This window comes from Lissotriton vulgaris, chromosome 11 (assembly GCF_964263255.1).
Source record: "Lissotriton vulgaris chromosome 11, aLisVul1.2, whole genome shotgun sequence".
Taxonomy (NCBI): Eukaryota; Metazoa; Chordata; class Amphibia; order Caudata; family Salamandridae; genus Lissotriton; species Lissotriton vulgaris.
In genome coordinates this window covers 646,750,644-646,767,618 of record NC_141699.1, presented here as the reverse complement: position 1 = coordinate 646,767,618, position 16,975 = coordinate 646,750,644, and the positions used below count along the sequence as shown (strand labels likewise).

General features: G+C 48.8%; 1 long non-coding RNA gene across 1 annotated transcript in view; it reads left to right on the top strand.

Annotated features, from left to right (window-relative positions):
* The window catches only part of LOC147683281 (uncharacterized), a 100,854-nt gene extending 84,133 nt beyond the window's left edge, over positions 1-16,721 (top strand). Inside the window, exon 3 of the long non-coding RNA XR_015301030.1 lies at positions 16,703-16,721. This is a non-coding gene — a long non-coding RNA (uncharacterized LOC147683281). The remainder of the gene's footprint in view (positions 1-16,702) is intronic.
* Positions 16,722-16,975: the final 254 nt, after the last annotated feature.

Genomic DNA, 16,975 nt, shown 5'->3' with positions numbered 1-16,975 from the left:
CGGGCCGAGGATTGAACCATAGTTTCCCAGCTCCAAAGTCGACAGTCTAGCCGTGAGACCACATCCTCTCGAAACGGGGAATCTGAAAAGCAGCCAGAGATTCTATTTAACAGACAGCTCCCTAAACCTCTTGGTTGAGATGCCCCCAGGTGAGGCGAACTTCGTTAGACTTAAATTCTGTTCGCATAGAATTATCTATCATTCAGCAATCACGGAAAGCCTCTTTGTTTTCTAGCCTCTCCGCCAGAAACCTATGAAAAACACGCTTTAGAAACAGCCGAGCGCCCCCAGCGCTGAGTGCAGAGTGACAGCGAGTGACAGTGAGTGCAGAGTGAGTGCAGAGTAACAGTGAGTGCAGAGTAACAGTGAGTGCAGAGTGACAGTGAGTGCAGAGTGACAGTGAGTGCAGAGTGACAAAGAGTGCAGAGTGACAAAGAGTGCAGAGTGACAAAGAGTGCAGAGTGACAAAGAGTGCAGAGTGACTGTGAGTGCAGAGTGACTGCGAGTGCAGAGTGACTGCAGAGTGACAGTGAGTGCAGAGTGACAGTGAGTGCAGAGTGACAGTGAGTGCAGAGTGACTGTGAGTGCAGAGTGACTGTGAGTGCAGAGTGACTGTGAGTGACAGTGAGTGCAGAGTGACAACAAAGTGACAGTGACAGCAGAGTGACAGTGACAGCAGAGTGACTGAGTGCAGAGTGACTGTGAGTGCAGAGTGGCTGTGAGTGACAGTGAGTGCAGAGTGACAGCAGAGTGACAGTGACAGCTGAGTGACAGTGACAGCAGAGTGACAGTGACAGCAGAGTGACAGTGAGTGCAGAGTGACAGCGAGTGCAGAGTGACAGAGGGTGCAGAGTGACAGAGAGTGACAGCAGAGTGACAGTGAGTGCAGAGTGACAGCAGAGTGACAGTGAGTGCAGAGTGACAGTGAGTGCAGAGTGACAGTGAGTGCAGAGTGACAGCAAGTGGCAGTGACAGCGAGTGACAGTGAGTGCAGGGTGACAGTGAGTGCAGGGTGACAGTGAGTGCAGAGTGACAGTGAGTGCAGAGTGACAGCGAGTGACAGTGAGTGCAGAGTGACAGCAGAGTGACAGTGAGTGCAGAGTGACAGTGAGTGCAGAGTGACAGTGAGTGCAGAGTGACAGTGAGTTCAGAGTGACAGTGAGTTCAGAGTGACAGTGAGTTCAGAGTGACAGTGAGTGCAGAGTGACAGTGAGTGCAGAGTTACAGTGAGTGCAGAGTGACAGTGAGTGCAGAGTGACTGAGTACTGAGTGCAGAGTGACTGTGAGTGCAGAGTGACTGTGAGTGCAGAGTGACTGTGAGTGCAGAGTGACTGTGTGCAGAGTGACTGTGAGAGTGACTGTGAGAGTGACTGTGAGAGTGACTGTGAGAGTGACTGAGTGTGACTGTGAGTGTGACAGTGAGTGCAGAGTGACAGCAGAGAGACAGTGACAGCAGAGTGACAGTGAGTGCAGAGTGACAGCGAGTGCAGAGTGACAGCGAGTGCAGAGTGACAGCAAGTGCAGAGTGACAGTGAGTGCAGAGTGACAGCGAGTGCAGAGTGACAGCGAGTGCAGAGTGACAGCGAGTGACAGCAGAGTGACAATGAGTGCAGAGGGACAGTGAGTGCAGAGTGACAGCGAGTGCAGAGTGACAGTGACAGCAGAGTGACAGTGAGTGCAGAGTGACAGTGAGTGCAGAGTGACTGTGAGTGCAGAGTGACTGTGAGTGACAGTGAGTGCAGAGTGACAGCAGAGTGACAGTGACAGCAGAGTGACAGTGACAGCAGAGTGACAGTGACAGCAGAGTGACTGAGTGCAGAGTGACTGTGAGTGACAGTGAGTGCAGAGTGACAGCAGAGTAACAGTGACAGCAGAGTGACAGTGACAGCAGAGTGACAGTGAGTGCAGAGTGACAGCGAGTGCAGAGTGACAGCGAGTGCAGAGTGACAGCGAGTGCAGAGTGACTGTGAGTGCAGAGTGACTGTGAGTGCAGAGTGACTGTGAGTGCAGAGTGACTGTGAGTGCAGAGTGACTGTGTGCAGAGTGACTGTGAGAGTGACTGTGAGAGTGACTGTGAGAGTGACTGAGTGTGACAGTGAGTGCAGAGTGACAGTGAGTGCAGAGTGACTGTGAGTGCAGAGTGACTGTGAGTGCAGAGTGACAGCGAGTGCAGAGTGACAGCGAGTGACAGTGAGTGCAGAGTGACAGTGAGTGCAGAGTGACTGTGAGTGCAGAGTGACTGTGAGTGCAGAGTGACTGAGTGACAGTGAGTGCAGAGTGACAGCAGAGTGACAGTGACAGCAGAGTGACAGTGACAGCAGAGTGACAGTGACAGCAGAGTGACAGTGACAGCAGAGTGACTGTGAGTGACAGTGAGTGCAGAGTGAAAGCAGAGTGACAGTGACAGCAGAGTGACAGTGAGTGCAGAGTGACAGCGAGTGCAGAGTGACAGCGAGTGCAGAGTGACAGTGAGTGCAGAGTGACAGCGAGTGCAGAGTGACAGCGAGTGCAGAGTGACAGCGAGTGACAGCAGAGTGACAATGAGTGCAGAGTGACAGCGAGTGCAGAGTGACAGCGAGTGCAGAGTGACAGTGACAGCAGAGTGACAGTGAGTGCAGAGTGACAGTGAGTGCAGAGTGACAGCGAGTGCAGAGTGACAGCGAGTGCAGAGTGACAGCGAGTGACAGCAGAGTGACAGTGAGTGCAGAGTGACAGTGAGTGACAGTGAGTGCAGAGTGACAGCAGAGTGACAGTGATTGCAGAGTGACAGTGACAGCAGAGTGACAGTGAGTGCAGAGTGACAGTGAGTGCACAGTGACAGTGAGTGCAGAGTGACAGCAGAGTGACAGTGAGTGCAGAGTGACAGTGAGTGCAGAGTGACAGTGAGTGCAGAGTGACAGCGAGTGACAGTGAGTGCAGAGTGACAGCAGAGTGACAGTGAGTGCAGAGTGACAGTGAGTGCAGAGTGACAGTGAGTGCAGAGTGACAGCGAGTGACAGTGAGTGCAGAGTGACAGCAGAGTGACAGTGACAGCAGAGTGACAGTGACTGCAGAGTGACAGTGAGTGCAGATGGACTGTGAGTGCAGAGTGACTGTGAGTGCAGAGTGACTGTGAGTGCAGAGTGAGCATAGAGTGACAGTGAGTGCAGAGTGAGTGCAGAATGACAGTGAGTGCAGAGTGACAGTGAGTGCAGAGTGACAGTGAGTGCAGAGTGACTGTAGAGTGACAGTGAGTGCAGAGTGACAGTGAGTGCAGAGTGACAGTGAGTGCAGAGTGAGTGTAGAGTGACAGTGAGTGCAGAGTGACAGTGAGTGCAGAGTGACAGTGAGTGCAGAGTGAGTGTAGAGTGACAGTGAGTGCAGAGTGACAGTGAGTGCAGAGTGGCAGTGAGTGCAGAGTGACAGTGAGTGCAGAGTGACAGTGAGTGCAGAGTGAGTGTAGAGTGACAGTGAGTGCAGAGTGAGTGTAGAGTGACAGTGAGTGCAGAGTGAGTGTAGAGTGACAGTGAGTGCAGAGTGAGTGTAGAGTGACAGTGAGTGCAGACTGAGTGTAGAGTGACAGTGATTGCAGAGTGAGTGTAGAGTGACAGTGAGTGCAGAGTGAGTGTAGAGTGACAGTGAGTGCAGAGTGAGTGTAGAGTGACAGTGAGTGCAGAGTGACTGCAGAGACAGTGTGTAAAGGTGCAGGGTGCACATTGTGTGAGTGTGCAGAATGAGTGTGCAGGATAAACAGTGTGTGACTATGCAGGGTGACATTGGGAGTGTGCGGGTGAGCAGTGTGTGAATGTGTAGGGGCAGTGTGTGTGTGCAGAAAACACCACACACACATACACCACACACAAATACCACAAACACACACCATACACACATACACCACACACACACCACACACACACACAAACCACACACCTCACTCTCTCAACACCACACACTCGCCACAACTCAACAACACACACTCACCACCACACTCACTCCCCAGGCTCACCCCCACAGACTCACCACCACACACTCACCAGTACACAGAAAACAACACACACAACAACACACCCCCAGCCGTCAATGAATGCTTTCACCATGCACAAACACCAACAACCATCAATGTACGCTTTCACCAAAAACAAACACGACCATGCATCAGTGCCGCTAAACACCCACGCACACAACAAACAATGTCAGTGCAACTTTCACTAAACACACACACACACCAACAGCTGACAGTACACCAGCCACTCTTTCAATTGGCACAATCATCAGCAGCTGTCAGTGCAAATTACCATTTACAATGCCATTATCTCAAACTCAAACAAACCCGAGCCCTAATGCATTCCTAATGCTTGTTAGAACATTGCTGGCATACTATTGTTATATGTCAGCTATCACATCTGATATGATTTCTCATGTCTCAGTTATTGCAGTGACGATCCTCAATCAATCAATCAATCAATCAATCAGGGAATTATAAGCACGCTACTCACCCATGAAGGTCTTAATGTGCTTGGGAGGGTGGGAGGGGGGCACGGGGATCCAGAGATCTGTTTAGCTGAAGAATCAGGTCTTGAGGGTGTTCCTGAAGGTGTACAGGGAGGGGACGCGTCTGATATCTTCCGGAAGCTCATTTCAGGTCTTGGCTGCAAAGTGAGAGAAGGATCTTCCGCCTGCTCAGGCTCTGTGGATGACCAGGGTTTCGGCTAGTGCGAGGTTGGAAGATCGGAGGATTCTTTTGGATATGTGGAAGTTGATTCTGTCATTGAGGTATTTGGGTTCGTTGTTGTGTAGGCATTTGTAGGCATGAGTGAGGATTTTGAAAGTGGCTCTTTTCTCCACGGGGAGCCAGTGGAGACTTCGTAGGTGTTGACTGATGTGTTCATGTCGGGGGATGCTGAGGACGAGTCTGGCGGCAGTGTTCTGTATTTTCTGTGGTTTGCAGAGTAGGGACTTGTTGATGCCGTCGTAAAGTGTGTTTTCATAGTCCAGTCTGCTGGTGATGAGTGCATGGGTGACTGTCTTCCTTGACTCAGGGGGGATCCACTTGAAGGTCTTACGGAGGATGGGAGGGCGTTGAAGCAGCTGGAGGTGACGGCTTTGACCTGTTGGTCAATGGTGAGTGATGAGTCGAATACGATGCCGAAGTTCTTGGCGTGATCTAAGGGGGTAGGTCGGCTTCAGAGGGCGGTCGGCCACCAGGTGCTGTCCCATGCAGAAGGGGTGGTACAGAGGACGAGGACTTCTGTCGTCTCAGCGTTGAGCTTCAGGCAGCTGTTGGTCATCCATACTGTGACGTCTTGCATTCCTTTCTAGAAGTCGAGTTTGGCAGTGGTTGGGTCTTTGGTGAGGGAGAGGATGAGCTGGTTGTCGTCGGCATAGGATATGATGTTAAGGCCGTGTTGTCGGACGATGGCTACGAGGGGGCCATGTAGATGTTGAAGAGGGTGGGGTTCACGGATGAACCCTGTGGGACTCTGCAGGTGATTTTCGTGGAGTCGGAGAGGAAGGGTAGGAGGTTTATCCTTTGGCTTCTTCCGGTGACAAATGATCGGATCCAGTCCAGGGCTGTTCCATGTATGCCTGTGTCGTGAAGTCTGGTGACTAGTGTGCAGTGGGAGATGGTGTCGAAGGTTGCTGATAGGTCGAGTAGGGTGAGGGCTGCAGAGTGACCTGGGTCCAGGAGGGTGCGGATGTCATCTGTGGCGGTGAGTAGGGCGGTCTCTGTGCTGTGGTTGCTTTAGAATCCAGATTGGGACAGGTCGAGGACAGCGTTCTCTTCAATGAATCGTGTCAGTTTCCTGTTAACTGTTTTCTCAGCAACTTTGGCTGCGAACGGGAGGAGCGAGATGGGCCGATAGTTCTTGAGGTCGGTGGGGTCAGCTGTGGGCTTCTTGAGCAGAGGTCTGACTTCAAGTCATGTGGGAAGGTGCCTGTTTTGAAGGTGGTGTTGATGGTGCATTGCAGTTCGGGTGCAATGGCGGCCGCAGCTGTGTGGTAGAGGTGAGGGGGCAGGGGTCAGTGGGGGCCCCCGAGTCGATGCTTTTCATGGTCGAGGTGGTGTCTTTGGCTGTGATCGGTGTTCAGTTAGAGATGGTGGGCTGACTGGTGTTTCTGGGGGGTGGGGGCCGTCGGTGGTGCCTGGTGGATAGTCGGTGAACTTGTCGTAGAGATTTTTGATCTTGAGGTGGAAATAGGGTCCAAGCTTGTCGCAGAGGTCTTGGGATGGAGTGATGTCTGTGGCTTTGCTGCATGGGTTGGTGAATTCTTGAATGACACTAAAAAGTTCCTTGGAGTTGGCCAGGATATTCTTGTGGATGAAGTTTCTCTTAGTGGCTCTGATCTGGTTGTGGTAGTCCGTCATGGCGTCCTTGTAGGTGGTGTGGTTTTCAGTTGTCTTGGTGTTTCTCCAGTTCTTCTCCAGGTGTCTGTAGGTATGTCTGGCTTCTTGAAGAGTGGTGGTGAAACAGGTGGCTTTCCTGGGGCGTTGTCTGTCGGGGTTGCATAGATGGGCGAGCTCGTCTGCGCAGTCGGAGATACAGGTGTGGAGTTCTCTGGCTGCGTCATTTGTGTCGGGTGCCCAGGTGTGGTTGTCTCGGGTGTGGGTGGAGTTAGGTTGATTGTCAGTAACCTTGCTCCAGTTCCTTTGTGGTGGACGTGGGGCTGGTTTGGGTCCCTTGGGTTTGTTGATGGCGAAGTGTACACAGTGGTGGTCGGTCCATGGTGGCTGCGTTATATGGCTGAATTGGACCCTGTTTCCTGCCGCTAAGATGGGGTCGAGTGTGTGTCCTGCTTTGTGGGTTGGTGTGTTGGCGAGTTGTTTAAGTCCGATGCTGGTGAGGTTGTCACAAACAATAGTGGAGTTAGGGTCTCTGGGGTTGTTGAGGTGGATGTTCAGGTCTCTAATGAGTATGTAGTTTGTTGAGGCGATGGCGTGGGGTGCGATGAAGTCGGTGATGGTGGTGGCGAAGGGTGTTCGGGGGCCGGGGGGTCTGTAGACGAGGGTTCCTCAGAGTGTGGCTTTGGGGGTGGTCTGGATCTGGAAGTGCAGGTGCTCGAAGGATGGGAAGGGGAAGGTTTTGCTGAAGTTGGTGAAGCGGAGGGTACTCTTGTGGGCGATGGTGAGGCCCCCTTCCTGGGTGGTTGGGGCGGTCTTTCCACTGGATCTTGAATCCATCTGGGATGGTGGTGCTGATGTCGGGGGCGGAGGATGCGTTGGTCCAGGTCTCTGTGAAGAATTTGATGTTGGGCGAGAGAGAGTTGAGTAGGTTTCAGATTTCCATGGCGTGTTTGTGTATGGAGCGTACGTTAAGGAGGATGCATTTTAGGGTGTTGCCGGCGCTGGCGTCGGCGCTGTTAGAGGCAGGAGAACTGGCCATGGGTCATGTGTTCGGCGAGGCCTGTTGGCATTCTCTAAGTCTGCCAGGGTTGAGTGCGAGGAGGGTGGTGGTGTTGTAGCGTTGGGTAGTGGGAAGTCCAGGGTTCCTGGCGCTGGCCGTGGACAGGTTGCAAACGGGCACAGACGGGCTTGCCTTTGGCGAGCCTTAGGCGCACTGGCGGCACGCCTGCCACACACGTCTACTGCGCGACCGCGTAGTGGCTGCCCTTAAGTAGGGGAGGTGGGAGGGAGGAGAGGCTAGGAGGCGGGAGCGGGGGAATTCTGGGGGGAATTCCCGAGGGGGAATTCCGTGGGGCAGGGGTCGCAGGGGCAGCAGCGGCGAAAGGCGAAAGGAACAGGCAGGTACGAGAAAACAAAAACAGTGGTGGAATTGGAGCAAGACACAGATGGGCACAATAACAGTGGCACAATAGGGAAAAATTAAGAAAAAAAACGCCTGAGAAAGGTTACAGTGGTTGCAGGCAGACTGGTCCCAGTTGGAGCGGGAAGCAGGTGCAGGAGCGGACAGCAGCCTTTAACCTCCCAAGGAGGAGGTCGGGGACTGGAGGAAAGAGACAGCACAGCAGAGCTGTGGAGAAAGAGTGGACCTAGACCAAGGGTCGGAGGTTTTACTTAATTTGAGCCAGTGGTTTCCGGTGTTCAGCACCGGCACTTATTATTCAACACTTGGGCTTTTCTTGAGCGCCAGTTAAGGACACATTCATTTAGGCACGGGGAGATTAAATGATTTGCGCAGAATCACAGGATGTTGGGCCAAGGCCGTTCAAACCGTTCGTTTGCTCCTTCTGGTGCTATGCAAAAGTATATTTTTATCTTATACACAATTTAGAAATGTGCATGTTTCTGTAAGAATGCAGAGACCCTCGTCTTTGTGTTTTAGGTGAATGTTTGGTGATTTCAATGCATGATAGCTACTTCTTTGATTAAGGTCTTGTCTTATCATGGACGTCATTTAGGGGTTGCCAGGCTTGCCCTTGTGTGGCCCCTGGAACTGTCTGTGCGACCCCTGACCTCAGACGTGGCAAAATAAGTGCCAGGGCCACAGATGCAGCTTGTCCTTATGGACATTAGTGGGGCTCCACTCTGTTTTCTGTTAGTTTTTGATTACAGGAATAGTGAATAAAATTACATCATTCGCTAATATTGTAATATAAAACGGAGTAGAATTAGCTGGAATTAGACCTTCCCTGCGGTAAGTAACACAATACGTTTAAATGTATTTAGTGTGTGTGGTTGTGGCAGAGAGTGTGTTTACCTGAGAGAGTGTGTGTGTATGTGTAAGCTAGTTTGTGTGAGTGAAAGTGAAGGTCAAAGGGCATGTGATGTTATTTTCGCTACCCCTGGCATTTTTTTGAATTTATGTCCATTTGTGTTATGTGTTCTGTCCTTACTATATTAGTTAGTACAAAGCGCCGCTAGAAAAGCACCCAAATTGCCACTGAGAATCCAGGACAAAGGGCAGAATCCTAGAGTACATCAAGTCTGCTACGGTATGTAACAGACGTCCTGTAGGATTCTTCCAGTAACCTTTGCTCAATTCACCAGGCGTAGTAAATACTGCTAAAGACTACACACTAAATGATATCTGCAAAGGGGAGAGTGTGGATCCTCCATGCCCGATACTTTATGAACGCCCTCGGGGAACCTATTTACTGAGAATTATAGTTCCTTGCCACTGTGTAATATAAAACTGTTCGGGTTTATAACCTGGCCCCCAAAAAATCTTTAGATGTTCGTATTTTTAAGTGGCAAACATTTCCTATGTGTAATATAGCCTTATAGCCCGCCGTAGAGGGCTATACCGGCTATTAAAGGCCCTCTCCAGCGTTAAATGCCCCGAGCCGAAGGCGAGGGCTTTTAACAAGGGAGAGGGACTTTAATAGCGGTATAGCCCATCTACGAAGGGCTATAAGGCTATTAGAACATTCTGTCACTAGAGGACGGAATGTTCTAGCAAAAAAAAAAACGTTTTGGGAGCGTGAGGGGATTGGAATACCCTCAGGTTCCCTGAAGCCTTTGTTCACAGCCAGAGCGGTGAACAAAGAAACATTGGAATGTTGGAGCTCCAGGCTTATACCAGCCATTATAAGCCTGGAGCAATCCATGGTTTTCAATGGAGCTCCCAACATTCCAATGTTCTAAATAAAGATATAGACAGCATCTTTAGAAATAATGGATGAAGTTACTGTGTTTGATTTTTTTTGTAATGCTGCGTTAGATTCAAAACATCCATGTGGAGTTCCCCTGATTGCTGGACTCACTTTCGTGAGACAGTCAAGTGTACAAAGACAGTGACTGGGTGATGTAGTTGAAATGCATTGGTACCTGAAGCTCTAGGATAACAGTGGTAATCAACAGTAGCTGCCACAGATGCTTTCCAGCAACCATCGACTGTTCCAGGGCCCACAAAAAAAGTCTCACAGCAACCCTTCACTTACTATATGTGCCCTGAACATATGTTTTAATAGGTTGTTCTCTGGGTCCCACTACGTGTCTCATAAAGTGGTACTCCCCTCTCATACTTCTTCCCTAAACTTGTAACAGTGAGGACATGGGAAAATACTGGAATCTGAAGAGCAGTTCTTTCAACTCATTTGGCACACAACCTTCAATGCACCCTTCATCAGCGGTTAGACTCAACCATCCTTATCAGTCACTTACTGTCATAGGTCAGGGAGAAATCCTCTGGCAAACTCATCGATTTCACATTTATTGTCCATTCTGTGTTAGGACCTTGATTTTCTTGTGGCAGCATCCAAAACCTCTACTAATGCATTCATCTATTTTTCTCTGTTATTGGATCTCCTCCTCCGAATCTCTCTTCTAATGTTTGATGTTTTTGAGTCTCAGTTGCTTCTCTTACCCTCCTTTTCTCCCTCCGACCTCGTGTCCTTTCAGCCTGATCGCCCTTTCTATCACCCTTTTGTCTTATAAAACAAACTGCTTGCTCTATACCTGCCCCTCTGCTGCATTCACATACCCCCTCTTTATCTGTTTCTTATACCCTGTCCTCTGCCCCACAATGCCCTCAACGTGTCACCCATCTCTCGACTGCCTTTCTTTCACAACAAGGACTTCCTTTTCTTTTTCTTTTTTTCACACTGACTAGGTTTGTCATAAGGGGCGAAACCGGTTCTGTTTGCTGCACGCCTTATGTAATCAAACATTGGCTTGTTTTATATTCATGTTGTATATTTATACTTACTTCAATGTGGCTACTTGGTGTCTGTAGTCCTTTCTTAGTGCTCCTATCTTACCAGTCTCCCATACTACCTATGAGTGTTCTATCTGTTATGTGAAGATTCCAGCCTTGACAGTTGATGGTCCGGTCAGCTGTGAGGTTTTACTGCTCTTTTGTCTTATCATATCTTGTAACTTAATAAATATATCTTAATAACCTGAAGACATATCCTGCTGCCTACCTTACTTACTTACAAGAATTCACGAGTCAGATTCTCCAGACACCTATAGACAGCACTATGCTGTAGCTGTCGCCACATTTCCTCTGGATAATTCTTCTATTTTGCCAAAGATGCTCATGCTGCCACAAAACAGAGGACCTTACATTAGGTTTGGGGTCTGAGTCACACAAAACCTTCTGACGTAGGGGAAGCACACTTAATCAAAACCTACCTTCTCCATCTGTACAAAGGCTGGATACGTATGTGCAGGTGACAAACGATGAGACGACTTAGCTCCAGTATTACATTCTGCCTGATCTCTAAAAGATGCAAGAATTCTGTGCCTGTCCATCAAACTGAAAACTCTCATCCATATGCTAGCCTGCACCGGCTCTGCACTAGCCCGAACAACTTTCTCGGTAGTTGGTGAGGTGCAACTTTCTCTACAGCGGGTCCCATACTGTGACGTGTTCTGCTTTTTTTTTAAATTAAAGTTGTTTGCCTCTGCAGGCTTTGATTGTAGCACATGCTAGAAGTGGATTTTTAGATGTTTATACTATATTTTTTCCCAGTTACCTTCTGGTTATGGACTTGGCCATGTGTCCATGAACAGGCATTGTTTTTCCCTGTAAATCCAGGTGCCTTCTGACCGAAAGGGGAATGGGCGCTGCGTTTTAAGCTTGCCTGACCTCCTAAAGAAGCTTCTTACATCGCACCCCACTCTTGTAAATAGCAGAAGCTGCCACAGCGGTGCCAGTTGGAATGTGGGCAGCTTCCCCTGACGCCGGAAGGCAGGCACGGCTCTTCAGCGTCTTCTCCTCGCGCTGAGTAAATGTTTGCTTTTCGGCCAAACACCTACATGTGCGGGTGCACGGAGCCGGGTGGGCCGTGTTAAATTAAGCAACCAGCAAACAACAACAGACTGCGAGCACACAGAAGCTCACCGCCAAAAACCGCCCAAGAAACAATGACGCTATTTAAAGTTTACAAAACTCGCAGCAAGAGAAAAAACATTGGATTTTTAAAACCCGTGGTGGCTTCATTTTCAAAAGTAAGAACACAGAATGAGCATTTTTCTAACTTAAGTTCTCCTGCGCTTTTATATGTGTTTGTGTTCATTTTATAATGTTGAAAACAGATTCCAATGTAAATAAGTTAGATCTGTGCATGGAATCCTAGTGGTTTTTAAATCAACGAAAACTGCTTCGGATTCTTCCATTCTGGAGGCTACTGTAAGCCAGGTGACAAAAAGGAGAGCCTGTAGAAAGGAAGGCAGTGGCACCTGCTTGTGTCTGCATTTATGGGCGTATGTATGTTACTTTGAGTCTGATGTGTTGTGCTTTTACGGCATGGCTTGGAATGATATGTGATGTCATTGTCTTAACTCTCCATAACATACCATGCCATGTCATACTATGTCATGTTATATTCTTCTAAGATGTTGCGTGCTTTCCTAGCGTGGTCTATGTATTATTGTTGTGAATTGGTTGCATGCACCAAATCAATCAGGGGTCTCTGTATAGTGCAACTACTCACCCGTGAGGGTCTCAAGGTGCTGGGGGGTGGCTCCATTGAGTGCTAGAATCATCCGAAGAGCCAGGTCTTGGGGTCCTTCCTGAACTGGGGCAGTGTGGGGGTGCAGGGGAACATCCTTTACAACGCAACTTTTACACGCAGTGCCTTTACGACGCAACTTTTACAACGCAAACCATTACAACGCATTGCGCTGGGGGGCGCTCTAGGATAGGGAATAGGTTTAATGTACGTACTATCCAACACCTTCCCAACTATCCACGGGGGACTGGAGTTGGAATAGTAAATTAAACTATTCACTATCCAGCACCCCAAAGCACTATGTGTTGTAAAGGCATGCGTTGTAAAAACCGTGTTGTAAAGGCATGCGTGGTAAAAGCATGCGTTGTAACGTCATACATCCGGGGGTGCAGGCACCTATCACTCAATTTGCTCCTGTATGATGGACAATTGGTTTCTGCAAATCGTGAAACAACAGATCGGACGTAAACGACGACTACCTGAAACGTACAACAGTGGGCAAGGTTCTCTGTGTCTGATCTTCTAGCTTTGGCTCCACTGACATTCAGAACAATAGGCCCGATCGAGAGTTTGCATGATGGACACACTGTCGCAAACTCCTAATTAGAAGTGTTTTAGGACATAATGCGCTTGTAATAAGGCACGAGCCCGTTGTCTCTTCAGGACCTTTGTTTTGGTCATTGTGGGAAAACAAAATGGTGAACATTGCCATTGCCTGCTCATTTCGTTGCAAACCTTGCATAGGATGAAGTTCCTTAAGATTTCTCCAGGGCCACCCAGGAGATGTTACTATCTAAAGCAGGCTTGCTGAGAAAATTGACTGCAAGGGACAGATGCTTGACACAATTGGAATGTCACTGCAGGAGAGCATGTGGTCCCAGCTACTTTTGTGTGGTCTGGGGCTGTATGCATGAAAGACCCCAGTGGATCTTTTTGTGATAACACACTATAAAGGGGAACATTAACAAATGGGGACATGCGCACTTCAGAAGACTTGGGCCCAGGAACTCTTAAGAGACTTACAGTGCAAGGCCAGTGAAATGAAAGAGACACATTCGAGTGAACCTGCTATGGGTTGCCTAAGCGGGCCAGCATAAAAAAGCCAGTAAGCTTTGAAGTGAAATGCCGATAATACGTGCAAACTAGGTCTAAGGAACGAAACTTAGTGCTGTCACAAATAGTGGCATATCTTGCCTTGATGCCAACCATAAAGTGTAAATGCTGAGTAATAAAGGGGGTACAACTCTGATCCCTCCCCACAGATGAGCTACAGTCGAGATGGTAACATTGCAACTCACTCAGACTGCTGTAATAATTGGTGAGAATTCAACCAGGAATAGGCTATATGAGGAAACATATACAAACTGAGGGTATCGTTGTTTGGCTAAACAGAAGTCATTATAAAACAAAGCTATTGATTAAATGGTAGCACTCTACTAGGATTCTGTTGTCACTTTTCGCTATCCCTTGAGCCTAGAACAGGTAGGTCTCATTCAACATCACGTAAATGTGCAGAATAACCTGCTGTGTTGCACCTTCCGCCTTGTGACACCATGGAGAGCAAGAGCACGTATCTCACAAACTGCACTAGCTGCATTCCCACCAATCATAAAACCAAACCACAGCCCTGAGGTTCAATTAACTAGGCCTCAGCATGGAATTAGCAAAGGTTAGCTTCTATGTCATAGTCAGTGTCTCTCATGCCACTGATGCAATAGATGGTGCATGTCACATTCGTACCAGCCCATAACGTGGTGCACCTTTACAGGAAACACACACAGTCCATCAACAAGCAGGACATATGTGCTGCAAAGTACTGCTTCCCAAATATGGCAGCCAAGCTTCCAGGGAGTACACATGGGGGGATAATCTCAAGAACATGTGATAACCATGGCAAATTTAGCTTAAAGCTACTTTGCATATCGCAGTCCATCGTGAGAAAATAACACCGTCTTAACGTCCAGTTCCCAACCCGGCGGAACAATGCGATAGCAGCATGATATTGCCCCAAATGACTGTGTAAAAACCAACGCAACAAACAAAAAATGTGAAACAGAAACACCCAAAAAGTTGCGATGCCCCAAAGCGCGATACCAAAATCAGCGAAAACCAGTGTCAGGCCTGCAATTCCCAAACGTCATGTGGGAAAACGCACTATAAAAGCAAGAAAAAAAAACCCACCAAAACCAAAAGAAACTGTGTTGCACCATGGATGCACCCGGACCAAGTGCAGAGGACGAGCCGAACTCCACAAGCCCCACGAAGGACCAGCCAGTCCCTAAAGGACACCCCTGTCCGCACCATGCTCACCGACAATTCTTGGCTGATCTCGCTGGGGCCATTACTTGGATACAGTAACTGTCTAGTCAGACAGGCACCAGCGATAACAGCACAGAGTTGGCACAGATGCTGAGGACAATAGAGACCATGGAGCAGATGCAGGCTGAAAGTATGGCTGCCACGGCTGAACACCAGCGAGATGTAGCTAGGATCTTCCATGCCCTGCAGCTCATCATCTTGCCATTGCTGCCAGTGACCCAGTTCCAGATAACTCCAACGGGAACTTCAACACACACATCTCTGACCCCTGATGTGTCAGTGGCACACAATGATGCAGCCCCATCACCTTCGCACCCTGATGTGTCAGTGGCACAGTGATGCATCCCCGTCACCTTCACACCCTGATGTGTCAGTGGCACGCAGTGATGCAGCCATTACACGCCACACACACTGGGCACACCGGACACAGAAGAACTATCAGAGGAGTAAGATGTGGATGGTAATTAATGTGTGAGGAAGGAGGTAGTAGCATCAATCACCACCAGATGGCCTGTCCCTGCCTAGTTCTGCCCTATGCTTCATGCCCTGGGACAACACCTTTCACTGACCCCCGGAACACTCTGCGACATCCACCCGGACTCCAACATGGAATGCCACATCTTCACTGCTTGACAATTACACAACAATCCTGCTGCGGACTGCACTCTCCCTCTTCCAAATCACTTTTCAATCCCCAAAGAACTCTGGTTGGCCCATCACTGGGCTTCCATGTTATGTGGGCTTGGATGGCCATGTACAGCTCCAGCTCCGTCATTCACCAGAGTGTGAATAAAAAATTAGAAATCACACAGATGTGTCATGACTATGTTCACTCATGTATGGAAGTTTGGCTGGATGTAGGGACAATGATTGCACAAAAAGGTACACACTAGTGAATTACATCAATGCACATGTTTCTCCCTGAGACACATGGCCAATTGGATGACTGTGAAGGTGAGTACCAGCTGTGCCCCCATTGCACATTAACAACAATCTCACAACCCCCCAACGTAGGCACACATCCATGTATTGAATAGGGCTTTGTGTAGGAATTACCAAATCGGTAGCAGGCCAGGACTGGTGTCCTACATCACATGTGAAAACAGAACTTCATGTCGCATACCTACTCACACACATCTGTGTGGACACATTCTGTTATGATTTATGACATTGCGCCAAATGGTCAGAGATTGGACACCATACTCACAATGCTGAAGACACATAAGTGCACAGGTCTGCCAGCAACTATCCCAAAACAATGTCTGGCTCACAGAGGTGGAGCTGTCAAAAGGGACCCATCCCCATTGTACATTATTATTATTATTATTATTATAGAGGCTTTTGTAGCGCGCTCTGTTACTAAAAAGTATAGTATCCTGGCGCGAGGGAAAGGGGAGACAGATCATATTACATGCGGATTAGAGAGACATCCATTAGGCAGTGATGTTAAAAAGGTGGGTTTTTAGGCCTTTCCTGAACGCCAAGATGGATGAGGATGTTCTCAAATGAAGCGGAAGGGTATTCCAAGCTCTCGCTGCTCTGACAGAGATGGATTGGCCGCCGAGCCTGCTATATTTAAACTTTGGCACAGTCATTTGGTGGAGGTTGCTTGATCTAAGAGGGCGATTGGGAACATAAAGGGAAAATCTTTTTCTCAGATAAGCTGGACCCGTTTGATGAAGTGCTCGGTATGCTAGCACGAGGATCTTAAATAAGATCCTTTGAGCAACTGGGAGCCAGTGAAGATCTCTGAGAGGTTGACGGACACTAGATCTTCTGGGTATGTTGAACAGCAGCCTAACCGCGGCATTTTGAATAACCTGGAGGCGGTGGATCAAATAGGCTGGGAGTCCGCAGTAGAGGGCATTCGCATAATCCAATCTGGATAATATTAGAGCGCGAATGACCGTTTCCTTGGCCTCTCTCGGGAGCAGAGGGAGAAATCTGCGCAGGGTTTTGAGGGTGGAGAAGCAGATTCCAGTGAGTTTTTTTAGGTGGTCCTCAAATCTGAGATTGTTATTAAACCAGACTCCTAAATTTTTTGCAGGTCCACCAATGGATTTGGGACATGGGAGATCGGTGGGCCAGAGGGAGTCACTAAAGTTATCTGGAAAGGAGCCATATAGCAAGATTTCCGATTTACTCTCATTGCATTTGAGCTGGGCACACGCCAGCCAGCGGAAAACCGATGATAAACAGAATTGGACCCTCGACGTGTCCGAGTTGTTTTTGGGCCAGGTGAACAGAAGCTGAGTATCATCGGCATAAGCCATAATTTTGGCTCCTAGCTGTTCCACAAGATAAATGAGGGGGGTCATAT